Source organism: Camelus bactrianus, chromosome 3, assembly GCF_048773025.1.
Source record: "Camelus bactrianus isolate YW-2024 breed Bactrian camel chromosome 3, ASM4877302v1, whole genome shotgun sequence".
Classification (NCBI taxonomy): Eukaryota; Metazoa; Chordata; class Mammalia; order Artiodactyla; family Camelidae; genus Camelus; species Camelus bactrianus.
The window spans coordinates 157,594,229-157,613,159 of NC_133541.1; positions in this window are offsets into that span (position 1 = coordinate 157,594,229).

The following is an 18,931-nucleotide window of genomic DNA, read 5'->3' on the forward strand; positions in this document are numbered from 1 at the left end:
TTTTACAGTGAAAACTGCAGGAACTTCAAACCGGCACTAGGAAACAGAATGAGAAAGCAGAGAAAAAGTGTCTCCTGCAACCCGTTCCCTTGGTGCTAGATGAACGAACGTCTCTGTACACGCTCAGTTCTGAGAGATAATTGTGTGTGAAAGCCGTCCTTCACCTAGCTTGTTGGGAACACAAAGTTTCTTTTCAGTTGCAAACTCCATTCCATTCATATATATGGGAAGGTACTAGCTCCAACTCGGTTTTACAGTGAAAACTGCAGGAACTTCAAACCGGCACTAGGAAACAGAATGAGAAAGCAGAGAAAAAGTGTCTCCTGCAACCCGTTCCCTTGGTGCTAGATGAACGAACGTCTCTGTACACGCTCAGTTCTGAGAGATAATTGTGTGTGAAAGCCGTCCTTCACCTAGCTTGTTGGGAACACAAAGTTTCTTTTCAGTAGCAAACTCCACTTCATACATATATATGGGGAGGTACTAGCTCCAACTCGGTTTTACAGTGAAAACTGCAGGAACTTCAAACCGGCACTAGGAAACAGAATGAGAAAGCAGAGAAAAAGTGTCTCCTGCAACCCGTTCCCTTGGTGCTAGATGAACGAACGTCTCTGTACACGCTCAGTTCTGAGAGATAATTGTGTGTGAAAGCCGTCCTTCACCTAGCTTGTTGGGAACACAAAGTTTCTTTTCAGTTGCAAACTCCATTCCATACATTTATATTGGAGGTTCTAGCTCCAACTCGGTTTTACAGTGAAAACTGCAGGAACTTCAAACCGGCACTAGGAAACAGAATGAGAAAGCAGAGAAAAAGTGTCTCCTGCAACCCGTTCCCTTGATGCTAGATGAACGAACGTCTCTCCATTGCTCAGTTCTGAGAGATAATTGTGTGTGAAAGCCGTCCTTCACCTAGCTTGTTGGGAACACAAAGTTTCTTTTCAGTAGCAAACTCCACTTCATACATATATATGGGGAGGTACTAGCTCCAACTCGGTTTTACAGTGAAAACTGCAGGAACTTCAAACCGGCACTAGGAAACAGAATGAGAAAGCAGAGAAAAAGTGTCTCCTGCAACCCGTTCCCTTGGTGCTAGATGAACGAACGTCTCTGTACACGCTCAGTTCTGAGAGATAATTGTGTGTGAAAGCCGTCCTTCACCTAGCTTGTTGGGAACATAAAGTTTCTTTTCAGTTGCAAACTCCATTCCATTCATATATATGGGAAGGTACTAGCTCCAACTCGGTTTTACAGTGAAAACTGCAGGAACTTCAAACCGGCACTAGGAAACAGAATGAGAAAGCAGAGAAAAAGTGTCTCCTGCAACCCGTTCCCTTGATGCTAGATGAACGAACGTCTCTCCATTGCTCAGTTCTGAGAGATAATTGTGTGTGAAAGCCGTCCTTCACCTAGCTTGTTGGGAACACAAAGTTTCTTTTCAGTAGCAAACTCCACTTCATACATATATATGGGGAGGTACTAGCTCCAACTCGGTTTTACAGTGAAAACTGCAGGAACTTCAAACCGGCACTAGGAAACAGAATGAGAAAGCAGAGAAAAAGTGTCTCCTGCAACCCGTTCCCTTGGTGCTAGATGAACGAACGTCTCTGTACACGCTCAGTTCTGAGAGATAATTGTGTGTGAAAGCCGTCCTTCACCTAGCTTGTTGGGAACACAAAGTTTCTTTTCAGTAGCAAACTCCACTTCATACATATATATGGGGAGGTACTAGCTCCAACTCGGTTTTACAGTGAAAACTGCAGGAACTTCAAACCGGCACTAGGAAACAGAATGAGAAAGCAGAGAAAAAGTGTCTCCTGCAACCCGTTCCCTTGGTGCTAGATGAACGAACGTCTCTGTACACGCTCAGTTCTGAGAGATAATTGTGTGTGAAAGCCGTCCTTCACCTAGCTTGTTGGGAACACAAAGTTTCTTTTCAGTTGCAAACTCCATTCCATTCATATATATGGGAAGGTACTAGCTCCAACTCGGTTTTACAGTGAAAACTGCAGGAACTTCAAACCGGCACTAGGAAACAGAATGAGAAAGCAGAGAAAAAGTGTCTCCTGCAACCCGTTCCCTTGATGCTAGATGAACGAACGTCTCTCCATTGCTCAGTTCTGAGAGATAATTGTGTGTGAAAGCCGTCCTTCACATAGCTTGTTGGGAACACAAAGTTTCTTTTCAGTAGCAAACTCCACTTCATACATATATATGGGGAGGTACTAGCTCCAACTCGGTTTTACAGTGAAAACTGCAGGAACTTCAAACCGGCACTAGGAAACAGAATGAGAAAGCAGAGAAAAAGTGTCTCCTGCAACCCGTTCCCTTGGTGCTAGATGAACGAACGTCTCTGTACACGCTCAGTTCTGAGAGATAATTGTGTGTGAAAGCCGTCCTTCACCTAGCTTGTTGGGAACACAAAGTTTCTTTTCAGTTGCAAACTCCATTCCATTCATATATATGGGAAGGTACTAGCTCCAACTCGGTTTTACAGTGAAAACTGCAGGAACTTCAAACCGGCACTAGGAAACAGAATGAGAAAGCAGAGAAAAAGTGTCTCCTGCAACCCGTTCCCTTGGTGCTAGATGAACGAACGTCTCTGTACACGCTCAGTTCTGAGAGATAATTGTGTGTGAAAGCCGTCCTTCACCTAGCTTGTTGGGAACACAAAGTTTCTTTTCAGTAGCAAACTCCACTTCATACATATATATGGGGAGGTACTAGCTCCAACTCGGTTTTACAGTGAAAACTGCAGGAACTTCAAACCGGCACTAGGAAACAGAATGAGAAAGCAGAGAAAAAGTGTCTCCTGCAACCCGTTCCCTTGGTGCTAGATGAACGAACGTCTCTGTACACGCTCAGTTCTGAGAGATAATTGTGTGTGAAAGCCGTCCTTCACCTAGCTTGTTGGGAACACAAAGTTTCTTTTCAGTTGCAAACTCCATTCCATTCATATATATGGGAAGGTACTAGCTCCAACTCGGTTTTACAGTGAAAACTGCAGGAACTTCAAACCGGCACTAGGAAACAGAATGAGAAAGCAGAGAAAAAGTGTCTCCTGCAACCCGTTCCCTTGATGCTAGATGAACGAACGTCTCTCCATTGCTCAGTTCTGAGAGATAATTGTGTGTGAAAGCCGTCCTTCACCTAGCTTGTTGGGAACACAAAGTTTCTTTTCAGTAGCAAACTCCACTTCATACATATATATGGGGAGGTACTAGCTCCAACTCGGTTTTACAGTGAAAACTGCAGGAACTTCAAACCGGCACTAGGAAACAGAATGAGAAAGCAGAGAAAAAGTGTCTCCTGCAACCCGTTCCCTTGGTGCTAGATGAACGAACGTCTCTGTACACGCTCAGTTCTGAGAGATAATTGTGTGTGAAAGCCGTCCTTCACCTAGCTTGTTGGGAACACAAAGTTTCTTTTCAGTTGCAAACTCCATTCCATTCATATATATGGGAAGGTACTAGCTCCAACTCGGTTTTACAGTGAAAACTGCAGGAACTTCAAACCGGCACTAGGAAACAGAATGAGAAAGCAGAGAAAAAGTGTCTCCTGCAACCTGTTCCCTTGATGCTAGATGAACGAACGTCTCTCCATTGCTCAGTTCTGAGAGATAATTGTGTGTGAAAGCCGTCCTTCACCTAGCTTGTTGGGAACACAAAGTTTCTTTTCAGTAGCAAACTCCACTTCATACATATATATGGGGAGGTACTAGCTCCAACTCGGTTTTACAGTGAAAACTGCAGGAACTTCAAACCGGCACTAGGAAACAGAATGAGAAAGCAGAGAAAAAGTGTCTCCTGCAACCCGTTCCCTTGGTGCTAGATGAACGAACGTCTCTGTACACGCTCAGTTCTGAGAGATAATTGTGTGTGAAAGCCGTCCTTCACCTAGCTTGTTGGGAACACAAAGTTTCTTTTCAGTAGCAAACTCCACTTCATACATATATATGGGGAGGTACTAGCTCCAACTCGGTTTTACAGTGAAAACTGCAGGAACTTCAAACCGGCACTAGGAAACAGAATGAGAAAGCAGAGAAAAAGTGTCTCCTGCAACCCGTTCCCTTGGTGCTAGATGAACGAACGTCTCTGTACACGCTCAGTTCTGAGAGATAATTGTGTGTGAAAGCCGTCCTTCACCTAGCTTGTTGGGAACACAAAGTTTCTTTTCAGTTGCAAACTCCATTCCATTCATATATATGGGAAGGTACTAGCTCCAACTCGGTTTTACAGTGAAAACTGCAGGAACTTCAAACCGGCACTAGGAAACAGAATGAGAAAGCAGAGAAAAAGTGTCTCCTGCAACCCGTTCCCTTGATGCTAGATGAACGAACGTCTCTCCATTGCTCAGTTCTGAGAGATAATTGTGTGTGAAAGCCGTCCTTCACCTAGCTTGTTGGGAACACAAAGTTTCTTTTCAGTAGCAAACTCCACTTCATACATATATATGGGGAGGTACTAGCTCCAACTCGGTTTTACAGTGAAAACTGCAGGAACTTCAAACCGGCACTAGGAAACAGAATGAGAAAGCAGAGAAAAAGTGTCTCCTGCAACCCGTTCCCTTGGTGCTAGATGAACGAACGTCTCTGTACACGCTCAGTTCTGAGAGATAATTGTGTGTGAAAGCCGTCCTTCACCTAGCTTGTTGGGAACACAAAGTTTCTTTTCAGTTGCAAACTCCATTCCATTCATATATATGGGAAGGTACTAGCTCCAACTCGGTTTTACAGTGAAAACTGCAGGAACTTCAAACCGGCACTAGGAAACAGAATGAGAAAGCAGAGAAAAAGTGTCTCCTGCAACCCGTTCCCTTGGTGCTAGATGAACGAACGTCTCTGTACACGCTCAGTTCTGAGAGATAATTGTGTGTGAAAGCCGTCCTTCACCTAGCTTGTTGGGAACACAAAGTTTCTTTTCAGTAGCAAACTCCACTTCATACATATATATGGGGAGGTACTAGCTCCAACTCGGTTTTACAGTGAAAACTGCAGGAACTTCAAACCGGCACTAGGAAACAGAATGAGAAAGCAGAGAAAAAGTGTCTCCTGCAACCCGTTCCCTTGGTGCTAGATGAACGAACGTCTCTGTACACGCTCAGTTCTGAGAGATAATTGTGTGTGAAAGCCGTCCTTCACCTAGCTTGTTGGGAACACAAAGTTTCTTTTCAGTTGCAAACTCCATTCCATACATTTATATTGGAGGTTCTAGATCCAACTCGGTTTTACAGTGAAAACTGCAGGAACTTCAAACCGGCACTAGGAAACAGAATGAGAAAGCAGAGAAAAAGTGTCTCCTGCAACCCGTTCCCTTGATGCTAGATGAACGAACGTCTCTCCATTGCTCAGTTCTGAGAGATAATTGTGTGTGAAAGCCGTCCTTCACCTAGCTTGTTGGGAACACAAAGTTTCTTTTCAGTAGCAAACTCCACTTCATACATATATATGGGGAGGTACTAGCTCCAACTCGGTTTTACAGTGAAAACTGCAGGAACTTCAAACCGGCACTAGGAAACAGAATGAGAAAGCAGAGAAAAAGTGTCTCCTGCAACCCGTTCCCTTGGTGCTAGATGAACGAACGTCTCTGTACACGCTCAGTTCTGAGAGATAATTGTGTGTGAAAGCCGTCCTTCACCTAGCTTGTTGGGAACACAAAGTTTCTTTTCAGTTACAAACTCCATTCCATTCATATATATGGGAAGGTACTAGCTCCAACTCGGTTTTACAGTGAAAACTGCAGGAACTTCAAACCGGTACTAGGAAACAGAATGAGAAAGCAGAGAAAAAGTGTCTCCTGCAACCCGTTCCCTTGGTGCTAGATGAATGAACGTCTCTCCACTTGCTCAGTTCTGAGAGATAAGTGTGTGTGAAAGCCGTCCTTCACGTAGCTATTTGGAAAAACAAAGTATCTTTTCAGTTCCAAACTCCATTCCATACATATATATGGGGAGTTACTAGCTCCAACTCGGTTTTACAGTGAAAACTGCAGGAACTTCAAACCGGCACTAGGAAACAGACTGAGATAGCAGAGAAAAAGTGTCTCCTGCAACCCGTTCCCTTGGTGCTAGATGAACGAACGTCTCTCCACTTGCTCAGTTCTGAGAGATAATTGTGTGTGAAAGCCGTCCTTCACCTAGCTTGTTGGGAACACAAAGTTTCTTTTCAGTAGCAAACTCCACTTCATACATATATATGGGGAGGTACTAGCTCCAACTCGGTTTTACAGTGAAAACTGCAGGAACTTCAAACCGGCACTAGGAAACAGAATGAGAAAGCAGAGAAAAAGTGTCTCCTGCAACCCGTTCCCTTGGTGCTAGATGAACGAACGTCTCTGTACACGCTCAGTTCTGAGAGATAATTGTGTGTGAAAGCCGTCCTTCACCTAGCTTGTTGGGAACACAAAGTTTCTTTTCAGTAGCAAACTCCACTTCATACATATATATGGGGAGGTACTAGCTCCAACTCGGTTTTACAGTGAAAACTGCAGGAACTTCAAACCGGCACTAGGAAACAGAATGAGAAAGCAGAGAAAAAGTGTCTCCTGCAACCCGTTCCCTTGGTGCTAGATGAACGAACGTCTCTGTACACGCTCAGTTCTGAGAGATAATTGTGTGTGAAAGCCGTCCTTCACCTAGCTTGTTGGGAACACAAAGTTTCTTTTCAGTAGCAAACTCCATTCCATACATTTATAATGGAGGTTCTAGCTCCAACTCGGTTTTACAGTGAAAACTGCAGGAACTTCAAACCGGCACTAGGAAACAGAATGAGAAAGCAGAGAAAAAGTGTCTCCTGCAACCCGTTCCCTTGATGCTAGATGAACGAACGTCTCTCCATTGCTCAGTTCTGAGAGATAATTGTGTGTGAAAGCCGTCCTTCACCTAGCTTGTTGGGAACACAAAGTTTCTTTTCAGTAGCAAACTCCACTTCATACATATATATGGGGAGGTACTAGCTCCAACTCGGTTTTACAGTGAAAACTGCAGGAACTTCAAACCGGCACTAGGAAACAGAATGAGAAAGCAGAGAAAAAGTGTCTCCTGCAACCCGTTCCCTTGGTGCTAGATGAACGAACGTCTCTGTACACGCTCAGTTCTGAGAGATAATTGTGTGTGAAAGCCGTCCTTCACCTAGCTTGTTGGGAACACAAAGTTTCTTTTCAGTTGCAAACTCCATTCCATACATTTATATTGGAGGTTCTAGCTCCAACTCGGTTTTACAGTGAAAACTGCAGGAACTTCAAACCGGCACTAGGAAACAGAATGAGAAAGCAGAGAAAAAGTGTCTCCTGCAACCCGTTCCCTTGGTGCTAGATGAACGAACGTCTCTCCATTGCTCAGTTCTGAGAGATAATTGTGTGTGAAAGCCGTCCTTCACCTAGCTTGTTGGGAACACAAAGTTTCTTTTCAGTAGCAAACTCCACTTCATACATATATATGGGGAGGTACTAGCTCCAACTCGGTTTTACAGTGAAAACTGCAGGAACTTCAAACCGGCACTAGGAAACAGAATGAGAAAGCAGAGAAAAAGTGTCTCCTGCAACCCGTTCCCTTGGTGCTAGATGAACGAACGTCTCTGTACACGCTCAGTTCTGAGAGATAATTGTGTGTGAAAGCCGTCCTTCACCTAGCTTGTTGGGAACACAAAGTTTCTTTTCAGTTGCCAACTCCATTCCATTCATATATATGGGAAGGTACTAGCTCCAACTCGGTTTTACAGTGAAAACTGCAGGAACTTCAAACCGGCACTAGGAAACAGAATGAGAAAGCAGAGAAAAAGTGTCTCCTGCAACCCGTTCCCTTGGTGCTAGATGAATGAACGTCTCTCCACTTGCTCAGTTCTGAGAGATAAGTGTGTGTGAAAGCCGTCCTTCACCTAGCTATTTGGGAAAACAAAGTATCTTTTCAGTTCCAAACTCCATTCCATACATATATATGGGGAGTTACTAGCTCCAACTCGGTTTTACAGTGAAAACTGCAGGAACTTCAAATCGGCACTAGGAAACAGACTGAGATAGCAGAGAAAAAGTGTCTCCTGCAACCCGTTCCCTTGGTGCTAGATGAACGAACGTCTCTCCACTTGCTCAGTTCTGAGAGATAATTGTGTGTGAAAGCCGTCCTTCACCTAGCTTGTTGGGAACACAAAGTTTCTTTTCAGTAGCAAACTCCACTTCATACATATATATGGGGAGGTACTAGCTCCAACTCGGTTTTACAGTGAAAACTGCAGGAACTTCAAACCGGCACTAGGAAACAGAATGAGAAAGCAGAGAAAAAGTGTCTCCTGCAACCCGTTCCCTTGGTGCTAGATGAACGAACGTCTCTGTACACGCTCAGTTCTGAGAGATAAGTGTGTGTGAAAGCCGTCCTTCACCTAGCTATTTGGGAAAACAAAGTATCTTTTCAGTTCCAAACTCCATTCCATACATATATATGGGGAGTTACTAGCTCCAACTCGGTTTTACAGTGAAAACTGCAGGAACTTCAAACCGGCACTAGGAAACAGACTGAGATAGCAGAGAAAAAGTGTCTCCTGCAACCCGTTCCCTTGGTGCTAGATGAACGAACGTCTCTCCACTTGCTCAGTTCTGAGAGATAATTGTGTGTGAAAGCCGTCCTTCACCTAGCTTGTTGGGAACACAAAGTTTCTTTTCAGTAGCAAACTCCACTTCATACATATATATGGGGAGGTACTAGCTCCAACTCGGTTTTACAGTGAAAACTGCAGGAACTTCAAACCGGCACTAGGAAACAGAATGAGAAAGCAGAGAAAAAGTTTCTCCTGCAACCCGTTCCCTTGGTGCTAGATGAACGAACGTCTCTGTACACGCTCAGTTCTGAGAGATAATTGTGTGTGAAAGCCGTCCTTCACCTAGCTTGTTGGGAACACAAAGTTTCTTTTCAGTAGCAAACTCCACTTCATACATATATATGGGGAGGTACTAGCTCCAACTCGGTTTTACAGTGAAAACTGCAGGAACTTCAAACCGGCACTAGGAAACAGAATGAGAAAGCAGAGAAAAAGTGTCTCCTGCAACCCGTTCCCTTGGTGCTAGATGAACGAACGTCTCTGTACACGCTCAGTTCTGAGAGATAATTGTGTGTGAAAGCCGTCCTTCACCTAGCTTGTTGGGAACACAAAGTTTCTTTTCAGTAGCAAACTCCACTTCATACATATATATGGGGAGGTACTAGCTCCAACTCGGTTTTACAGTGAAAACTGCAGGAACTTCAAACCGGCACTAGGAAACAGAATGAGAAAGCAGAGAAAAAGTGTCTCCTGCAACCCGTTCCCTTGGTGCTAGATGAACGAACGTCTCTGTACACGCTCAGTTCTGAGAGATAATTGTGTGTGAAAGCCGTCCTTCACCTAGCTTGTTGGGAACACAAAGTTTCTTTTCAGTTGCAAACTCCATTCCATACATTTATATTGGAGGTTCTAGCTCCAACTCGGTTTTACAGTGAAAACTGCAGGAACTTCAAACCGGCACTAGGAAACAGAATGAGAAAGCAGAGAAATAGTGTCTCCTGCAACCCGTTCCCTTGGTGCTAGATGAACGAACGTCTCTCCATTGCTCAGTTCTGAGAGATAATTGTGTGTGAAAGCCGTCCTTCACCTAGCTTGTTGGGAACACAAAGTTTCTTTTCAGTAGCAAACTCCACTTCATACATATATATGGGGAGGTACTAGCTCCAACTCGGTTTTACAGTGAAAACTGCAGGAACTTCAAACCGGCACTAGGAAACAGAATGAGAAAGCAGAGAAAAAGTGTCTCCTGCAACCCGTTCCCTTGGTGCTAGATGAACGAACGTCTCTGTACACGCTCAGTTCTGAGAGATAATTGTGTGTGAAAGCCGTCCTTCACCTAGCTTGTTGGGAACACAAAGTTTCTTTTCAGTTGCAAACTCCATTCCATTCATATATATGGGAAGGTACTAGCTCCAACTCGGTTTTACAGTGAAAACTGCAGGAACTTCAAACCGGCACTAGGAAACAGAATGAGAAAGCAGAGAAAAAGTGTCTCCTGCAACCCGTTCCCTTGGTGCTAGATGAATGAACGTCTCTCCACTTGCTCAGTTCTGAGAGATAAGTGTGTGTGAAAGCCGTCCTTCACCTAGCTATTTGGGAAAACAAAGTATCTTTTCAGTTCCAAACTCCATTCCATACATATATATGGGGAGTTACTAGCTCCAACTCGGTTTTACAGTGAAAACTGCAGGAACTTCAAACCGGCACTAGGAAACAGAATGAGAAAGCAGAGAAAAAGTGTCTCCTGCAACCCGTTCCCTTGGTGCTAGATGAACGAACGTCTCTCCATTGCTCAGTTCTGAGAGATAATTGTGTGTGAAAGCCGTCCTTCACCTAGCTTGTTGGGAACACAAAGTTTCTTTTCAGTAGCAAACTCCACTTCATACATATATATGGGGAGGTACTAGCTCCAACTCGGTTTTACAGTGAAAACTGCAGGAACTTCAAACCGGCACTAGGAAACAGAATGAGAAAGCAGAGAAAAAGTGTCTCCTGCAACCCGTTCCCTTGGTGCTAGATGAACGAACGTCTCTGTACACGCTCAGTTCTGAGAGATAATTGTGTGTGAAAGCCGTCCTTCACCTAGCTTGTTGGGAACACAAAGTTTCTTTTCAGTTGCAAACTCCATTCCATTCATATATATGGGAAGGTACTAGCTCCAACTCGGTTTTACAGTGAAAACTGCAGGAACTTCAAACCGGCACTAGGAAACAGAATGAGAAAGCAGAGAAAAAGTGTCTCCTGCAACCCGTTCCCTTGGTGCTAGATGAACGAACGTCTCTGTACACGCTCAGTTCTGTGAGATAAGTGTGTGTGAAAGCCGTCCTTCACCTAGCTATTTGGGAAAACAAAGTATCTTTTCAGTTCCAAACTCCATTCCATACATATATATGGGGAGTTACTAGCTCCAACTCGGTTTTACAGTGAAAACTGCAGGAACTTCAAACCGGCACTAGGAAACAGACTGAGATAGCAGAGAAAAAGTGTCTCCTGCAACCCGTTCCCTTGGTGCTAGATGAACGAACGTCTCTCCACTTGCTCAGTTCTGAGAGATAATTGTGTGTGAAAGCCGTCCTTCACCTAGCTTGTTGGGAACACAAAGTTTCTTTTCAGTAGGAAACTCCACTTCATACATATATATGGGGAGGTACTAGCTCCAACTCGGTTTTACAGTGAAAACTGCAGGAACTTCAAACCGGCACTAGGAAACAGAATGAGAAAGCAGAGAAAAAGTTTCTCCTGCAACCCGTTCCCTTGGTGCTAGATGAACGAACGTCTCTGTACACGCTCAGTTCTGAGAGATAATTGTGTGTGAAAGCCGTCCTTCACCTAGCTTGTTGGGAACACAAAGTTTCTTTTCAGTAGCAAACTCCACTTCATACATATATATGGGGAGGTACTAGCTCCAACTCGGTTTTACAGTGAAAACTGCAGGAACTTCAAACCGGCACTAGGAAACAGAATGAGAAAGCAGAGAAAAAGTGTCTCCTGCAACCCGTTCCCTTGGTGCTAGATGAACGAACGTCTCTGTACACGCTCAGTTCTGAGAGATAATTGTGTGTGAAAGCCGTCCTTCACCTAGCTTGTTGGGAACACAAAGTTTCTTTTCAGTTGCAAACTCCATTCCATTCATATATATGGGAAGGTACTAGCTCCAACTCGGTTTTACAGTGAAAACTGCAGGAACTTCAAACCGGCACTAGGAAACAGAATGAGAAAGCAGAGAAAAAGTGTCTCCTGCAACCCGTTCCCTTGGTGCTAGATGAATGAACGTCTCTCCACTTGCTCAGTTCTGAGAGATAAGTGTGTGTGAAAGCCGTCCTTCACCTAGCTATTTGGGAAAACAAAGTATCTTTTCAGTTCCAAACTCCATTCCATACATATATATGGGGAGTTACTAGCTCCAACTCGGTTTTACAGAGAAAACTGCAGGAACTTCAAATCGGCACTAGGAAACAGACTGAGATAGCAGAGAAAAAGTGTCTTCTGCAACCCGTTCCCTTGGTGCTAGATGAACGAACGTCTCTCCACTTGCTCAGTTCTGAGAGATAATTGTGTGTGAAAGCCGTCCTTCACCTAGCTTGTTGGGAACACAAAGTTTCTTTTCAGTAGCAAACTCCACTTCATACATATATATGGGGATTTACTAGCTCCAACTCGGTTTTACAGTGAAAACTGCAGGAACTTCAAACCGGCACTAGGAAACAGAATGAGAAAGCAGAGAAAAAGTGTCTCCTGCAACCCGTTCCCTTGGTGCTAGATGAACGAACGTCTCTGTACACGCTCAGTTCTGAGAGATAATTGTGTGTGAAAGCCGTCCTTCACCTAGCTTGTTGGGAACACAAAGTTTCTTTTCAGTAGCAAACTCCATTCCATACATTTATAATGGAGGTTCTAGCTCCAACTCGGTTTTACAGTGAAAACTGCAGGAACTTCAAACCGGCACTAGGAAACAGAATGAGAAAGCAGAGAAAAAGTGTCTCCTGCAACCCGTTCCCTTGATGCTAGATGAACGAACGTCTCTCCATTGCTCAGTTCTGAGAGATAATTGTGTGTGAAAGCCGTCCTTCACCTAGCTTGTTGGGAACACAAAGTTTCTTTTCAGTAGCAAACTCCACTTCATACATATATATGGGGAGGTACTAGCTCCAACTCGGTTTTACAGTGAAAACTGCAGGAACTTCAAACCGGCACTAGGAAACAGAATGAGAAAGCAGAGAAAAAGTGTCTCCTGCAACCCGTTCCCTTGGTGCTAGATGAACGAACGTCTCTGTACACGCTCAGTTCTGAGAGATAATTGTGTGTGAAAGACGTCCTTCACCTAGCTTGTTGGGAACACAAAGTTTCTTTTCAGTTGCAAACTCCATTCCATACATTTATATTGGAGGTTCTAGCTCCAACTCGGTTTTACAGTGAAAACTGCAGGAACTTCAAACCGGCACTAGGAAACAGAATGAGAAAGCAGAGAAAAAGTGTCTCCTGCAACCCGTTCCCTTGGTGCTAGATGAACGAACGTCTCTCCATTGCTCAGTTCTGAGAGATAATTGTGTGTGAAAGCCGTCCTTCACCTAGCTTGTTGGGAACACAAAGTTTCTTTTCAGTAGCAAACTCCACTTCATACATATATATGGGGAGGTACTAGCTCCAACTCGGTTTTACAGTGAAAACTGCAGGAACTTCAAACCGGCACTAGGAAACAGAATGAGAAAGCAGAGAAAAAGTGTCTCCTGCAACCCGTTCCCTTGGTGCTAGATGAACGAACGTCTCTGTACATGCTCAGTTCTGAGAGATAATTGTGTGTGAAAGCCGTCCTTCACCTAGCTTGTTGGGAACACAAAGTTTCTTTTCAGTTGCAAACTCCATTCCATTCATATATATGGGAAGGTACTAGCTCCAACTCGGTTTTACAGTGAAAACTGCAGGAACTTCAAACCGGCACTAGGAAACAGAATGAGAAAGCAGAGAAAAAGTGTCTCCTGCAACCCGTTCCCTTGGTGCTAGATGAATGAACGTCTCTCCACTTGCTCAGTTCTGAGAGATAAGTGTGTGTGAAAGCCGTCCTTCACCTAGCTATTTGGGAAAACAAAGTATCTTTTCAGTTCCAAACTCCATTCCATACATATATATGGGGAGTTACTAGCTCCAACTCGGTTTTACAGTGAAAACTGCAGGAACTTCAAATCGGCACTAGGAAACAGACTGAGATAGCAGAGAAAAAGTGTCTCCTGCAACCCGTTCCCTTGGTGCTAGATGAACGAACGTCTCTCCACTTGCTCAGTTCTGAGAGATAATTGTGTGTGAAAGCCGTCCTTCACCTAGCTTGTTGGGAACACAAAGTTTCTTTTCAGTAGCAAACTCCACTTCATACATATATATGGGGAGGTACTAGCTCCAACTCGGTTTTACAGTGAAAACTGCAGGAACTTCAAACCGGCACTAGGAAACAGAATGAGAAAGCAGAGAAAAAGTGTCTCCTGCAACCCGTTCCCTTGGTGCTAGATGAACGAACGTCTCTGTACACGCTCAGTTCTGAGAGATAAGTGTGTGTGAAAGCCGTCCTTCACCTAGCTATTTGGGAAAACAAAGTATCTTTTCAGTTCCAAACTCCATTCCATACATATATATGGGGAGTTACTAGCTCCAACTCGGTTTTACAGTGAAAACTGCAGGAACTTCAAACCGGCACTAGGAAACAGACTGAGATAGCAGAGAAAAAGTGTCTCCTGCAACCCGTTCCCTTGGTGCTAGATGAACGAACGTCTCTGTACACGCTCAGTTCTGAGAGATAAGTGTGTGTGAAAGCCGTTCTTCACCTAGCTTGTTGGGAACACAAAGTTTCTTTTCAGTTGCAAACTCCATTCCATTCATATATATGGGGAGGTACTAGCTCCAACTCGGTTTTACAGTGAAAACTGCAGGAACTTCAAACCGGCACTAGGAAACAGAATGAGAAAGCAGAGAAAAAGTGTCTCCTGCAACCCGTTCCCTTGGTGCTAGATGAACGAACGTCTCTGTACACGCTCAGTTCTGAGAGATAATTGTGTGTGAAAGCCGTCCTTCACCTAGCTTGTTGGGAACACAAAGTTTCTTTTCAGTAGCAAACTCCACTTCATACATATATATGGGGAGGTACTAGCTCCAACTCGGTTTTACAGTGAAAACTGCAGGAACTTCAAACCGGCACTAGGAAACAGAATGAGAAAGCAGAGAAAAAGTGTCTCCTGCAACCCGTTCCCTTGGTGCTAGATGAACGAACGTCTCTGTACACGCTCAGTTCTGAGAGATAATTGTGTGTGAAAGCCGTCCTTCACCTAGCTTGTTGGGAACACAAAGTTTCTTTTCAGTTGCAAACTCCATTCCATACATTTATATTGGAGGTTCTAGCTCCAACTCGGTTTTACAGTGAAAACTGCAGGAACTTCAAACCGGCACTAGGAAACAGAATGAGAAAGCAGAGAAATAGTGTCTCCTGCAACCCGTTCCCTTGGTGCTAGATGAACGAACGTCTCTCCATTGCTCAGTTCTGAGAGATAATTGTGTGTGAAAGCCGTCCTTCACCTAGCTTGTTGGGAACACAAAGTTTCTTTTCAGTAGCAAACTCCACTTCATACATATATATGGGGAGGTACTAGCTCCAACTCGGTTTTACAGTGAAAACTGCAGGAACTTCAAACCGGCACTAGGAAACAGAATGAGAAAGCAGAGAAAAAGTGTCTCCTGCAACCCGTTCCCTTGGTGCTAGATGAACGAACGTCTCTGTACACGCTCAGTTCTGAGAGATAATTGTGTGTGAAAGCCGTCCTTCACCTAGCTTGTTGGGAACACAAAGTTTCTTTTCAGTTGCAAACTCCATTCCATTCATATATATGGGAAGGTACTAGCTCCAACTCGGTTTTACAGTGAAAACTGCAGGAACTTCAAACCGGCACTAGGAAACAGAATGAGAAAGCAGAGAAAAAGTGTCTCCTGCAACCCGTTCCCTTGGTGCTAGATGAATGAACGTCTCTCCACTTGCTCAGTTCTGAGAGATAAGTGTGTGTGAAAGCCGTCCTTCACCTAGCTATTTGGGAAAACAAAGTATCTTTTCAGTTCCAAACTCCATTCCATACATATATATGGGGAGTTACTAGCTCCAACTCGGTTTTACAGTGAAAACTGCAGGAACTTCAAACCGGCACTAGGAAACAGAATGAGAAAGCAGAGAAAAAGTGTCTCCTGTAACCCGTTCCCTTGGTGCTAGATGAACGAACGTCTCTGTACACGCTCACTTCTGAGAGATAATTGTGTGTGAAAGCCGTCCTTCACCTAGCTTGTTGGGAACACAAAGTTTCTTTTCAGTTGCAAACTCCATTCCATACATTTATATTGGAGGTTCTAGCTCCAACTCGGTTTTACAGTGAAAACTGCAGGAACTTCAAACCGGCACTAGGAAACAGAATGAGAAAGCAGAGAAAAAGTGTCTCCTGCAACCCGTTCCCTTGGTGCTAGATGAACGAACGTCTCTCCATTGCTCAGTTCTGAGAGATAATTGTGTGTGAAAGCCGTCCTTCACCTAGCTTGTTGGGAACACAAAGTTTCTTTTCAGTAGCAAACTCCACTTCATACATATATATGGGGAGGTACTAGCTCCAACTCGGTTTTACAGTGAAAACTGCAGGAACTTCAAACCGGCACTAGGAAACAGAATGAGAAAGCAGAGAAAAAGTGTCTCCTGCAACCCGTTCCCTTGGTGCTAGATGAACGAACGTCTCTGTACACGCTCAGTTCTGAGAGATAAGTGTGTGTGAAAGCCGTCCTTCACCTAGCTATTTGGGAAAACAAAGTATCTTTTCAGTTCCAAACTCCATTCCATACATATATATGGGGAGTTACTAGCTCCAACTCGGTTTTACAGTGAAAACTGCAGGAACTTCAAACCGGCACTAGGAAACAGACTGAGATAGCAGAGAAAAAGTGTCTCCTGCAACCCGTTCCCTTGGTGCTAGATGAACGAACGTCTCTCCACTTGCTCAGTTCTGAGAGATAATTGTGTGTGAAAGCCGTCCTTCACCTAGCTTGTTGGGAACACAAAGTTTCTTTTCAGTAGGAAACTCCACTTCATACATATATATGGGGAGGTACTAGCTCCAACTCGGTTTTACAGTGAAAACTGCAGGAACTTCAAACCGGCACTAGGAAACAGAATGAGAAAGCAGAGAAAAAGTTTCTCCTGCAACCCGTTCCCTTGGTGCTAGATGAACGAACGTCTCTGTACACGCTCAGTTCTGAGAGATAATTGTGTGTGAAAGCCGTCCTTCACCTAGCTTGTTGGGAACACAAAGTTTCTTTTCAGTAGCAAACTCCACTTCATACATATATATGGGGAGGTACTAGCTCCAACTCGGTTTTACAGTGAAAACTGCAGGAACTTCAAACCGGCACTAGGAAACAGAATGAGAAAGCAGAGAAAAAGTGTCTCCTGCAACCCGTTCCCTTGGTGCTAGATGAACGAACGTCTCTGTACACGCTCAGTTCTGAGAGATAATTGTGTGTGAAAGCCGTCCTTCACCTAGCTTGTTGGGAACACAAAGTTTCTTTTCAGTTGCAAACTCCATTCCATTCATATATATGGGGAGTTACTAGCTCCAACTCGGTTTTACAGTGAAAACTGCAGGAACTTCAAACCGGCACTAGGAAACAGAATGAGAAAGCAGAGAAAAAGTGTCTCCTGCAACCCGTTCCCTTGGTGCTAGATGAATGAACGTCTCTCCACTTGCTCAGTTCTGAGAGATAAGTGTGTGTGAAAGCCGTCCTTCACCTAGCTATTTGGGAAAACAAAGTATCTTTTCAGTTCCAAACTCCATTCCATACATATATATGGGGAGTTACTAGCTCCAACTCGGTTTTACAGTGAAAACTGCAGGAACTTCAAATCGGCACTAGGAAACAGACTGAGATAGCAGAGAAAAAGTGTCTCCTGCAACCCGTTCCCTTGGTGCTAGATGAACGAACGTCTCTCCACTTGCTCAGTTCTGAGAGATAATTGTGTGTGAAAGCCGTCCTTCACCTAGCTTGTTGGGAACACAAAGTTTCTTTTCAGTTGCAAACTCCATTCCATTCATATATATGGGGAGTTACTAGCTCCAACTCGGTTTTACAGTGAAAACTGCAGGAACTTCAAACCGGCACTAGGAAACAGAATGAGAAAGCAGAGAAAAAGTGTCTCCTGTAACCCGTTCCCTTGGTGCTAGATGAACGAACGTCTCTGTACACGCTCATTTCTGAGAGATAATTGTGTGTGAAAGCCGTCCTTCACCTAGCTTGTTGGGAACACAAAGTTTCTTTTCAGTTGCAAACTCCATTCCATACATTTATATTGGAGGTTCTAGCTCCAACTCGGTTTTACAGTGAAAACTGCAGGAACTTCAAACCGGCACTAGGAAACAGAATGAGAAAGCAGAGAAAAAGTGTCTCCTGCAACCCGTTCCCTTGGTGCTAGATGAACGAACGTCTCTCCATTGCTCAGTTCTGAGAGATAATTGTGTGTGAAAGCCGTCCTTCACCTAGCTTGTTGGGAACACAAAGTTTCTTTTCAGTAGCAAACTCCACTTCATACATATATATGGGGAGGTACTAGCTCCAACTCGGTTTTACAGTGAAAACTGCAGGAACTTCAAACCGGCACTAGGAAACAGAATGAGAAAGCAGAGAAAAAGTGTCTCCTGCAACCCGTTCCCTTGGTGCTAGATGAACGAACGTCTCTGTACACGCTCAGTTCTGAGAGATAAGTGTGTGTGAAAGCCGTCCTTCACCTAGCTATTTGGGAAAACAAAGTATCTTTTCAGTTCCAAACTCCATTCCATACATATATATGGGGAGTTACTAGCTCCAACTCGGTTTTACAGTGAAAACTGCAGGAACTTCAAACCGGCACTAGGAAACAGACTGAGATAGCAGAGAAAAAGTGTCTCCTGCAACCCGTTCCCTTGGTGCTAGATGAACGAACGTCTCTCCACTTGCTCAGTTCTGAGAGATAATTGTGTGTGAAAGCCGTCCTTCACCTAGCTTGTTGGGAACACAAAGTTTCTTTTCAGTAGGAAACTCCACTTCATACATATATATGGGGAGGTACTAGCTCCAACTCGGTTTTACAGTGAAAACTGCAGGAACTTCAAACCGGCACTAGGAAACAGAATGAGAAAGCAGAGAAAAAGTTTCTCCTGCAACCCGTTCCCTTGGTGCTAGATGAACGAACGTCTCTGTACACGCTCAGTTCTGAGAGATAATTGTGTGTGAAAGCCGTCCTTCACCTAGCTTGTTGGGAACACAAAGTTTCTTTTCAGTAGCAAACTCCACTTCATACATATATATGGGGAGGTACTAGCTCCAACTCGGTTTTACAGTGAAAACTGCAGGAACTTCAAACCG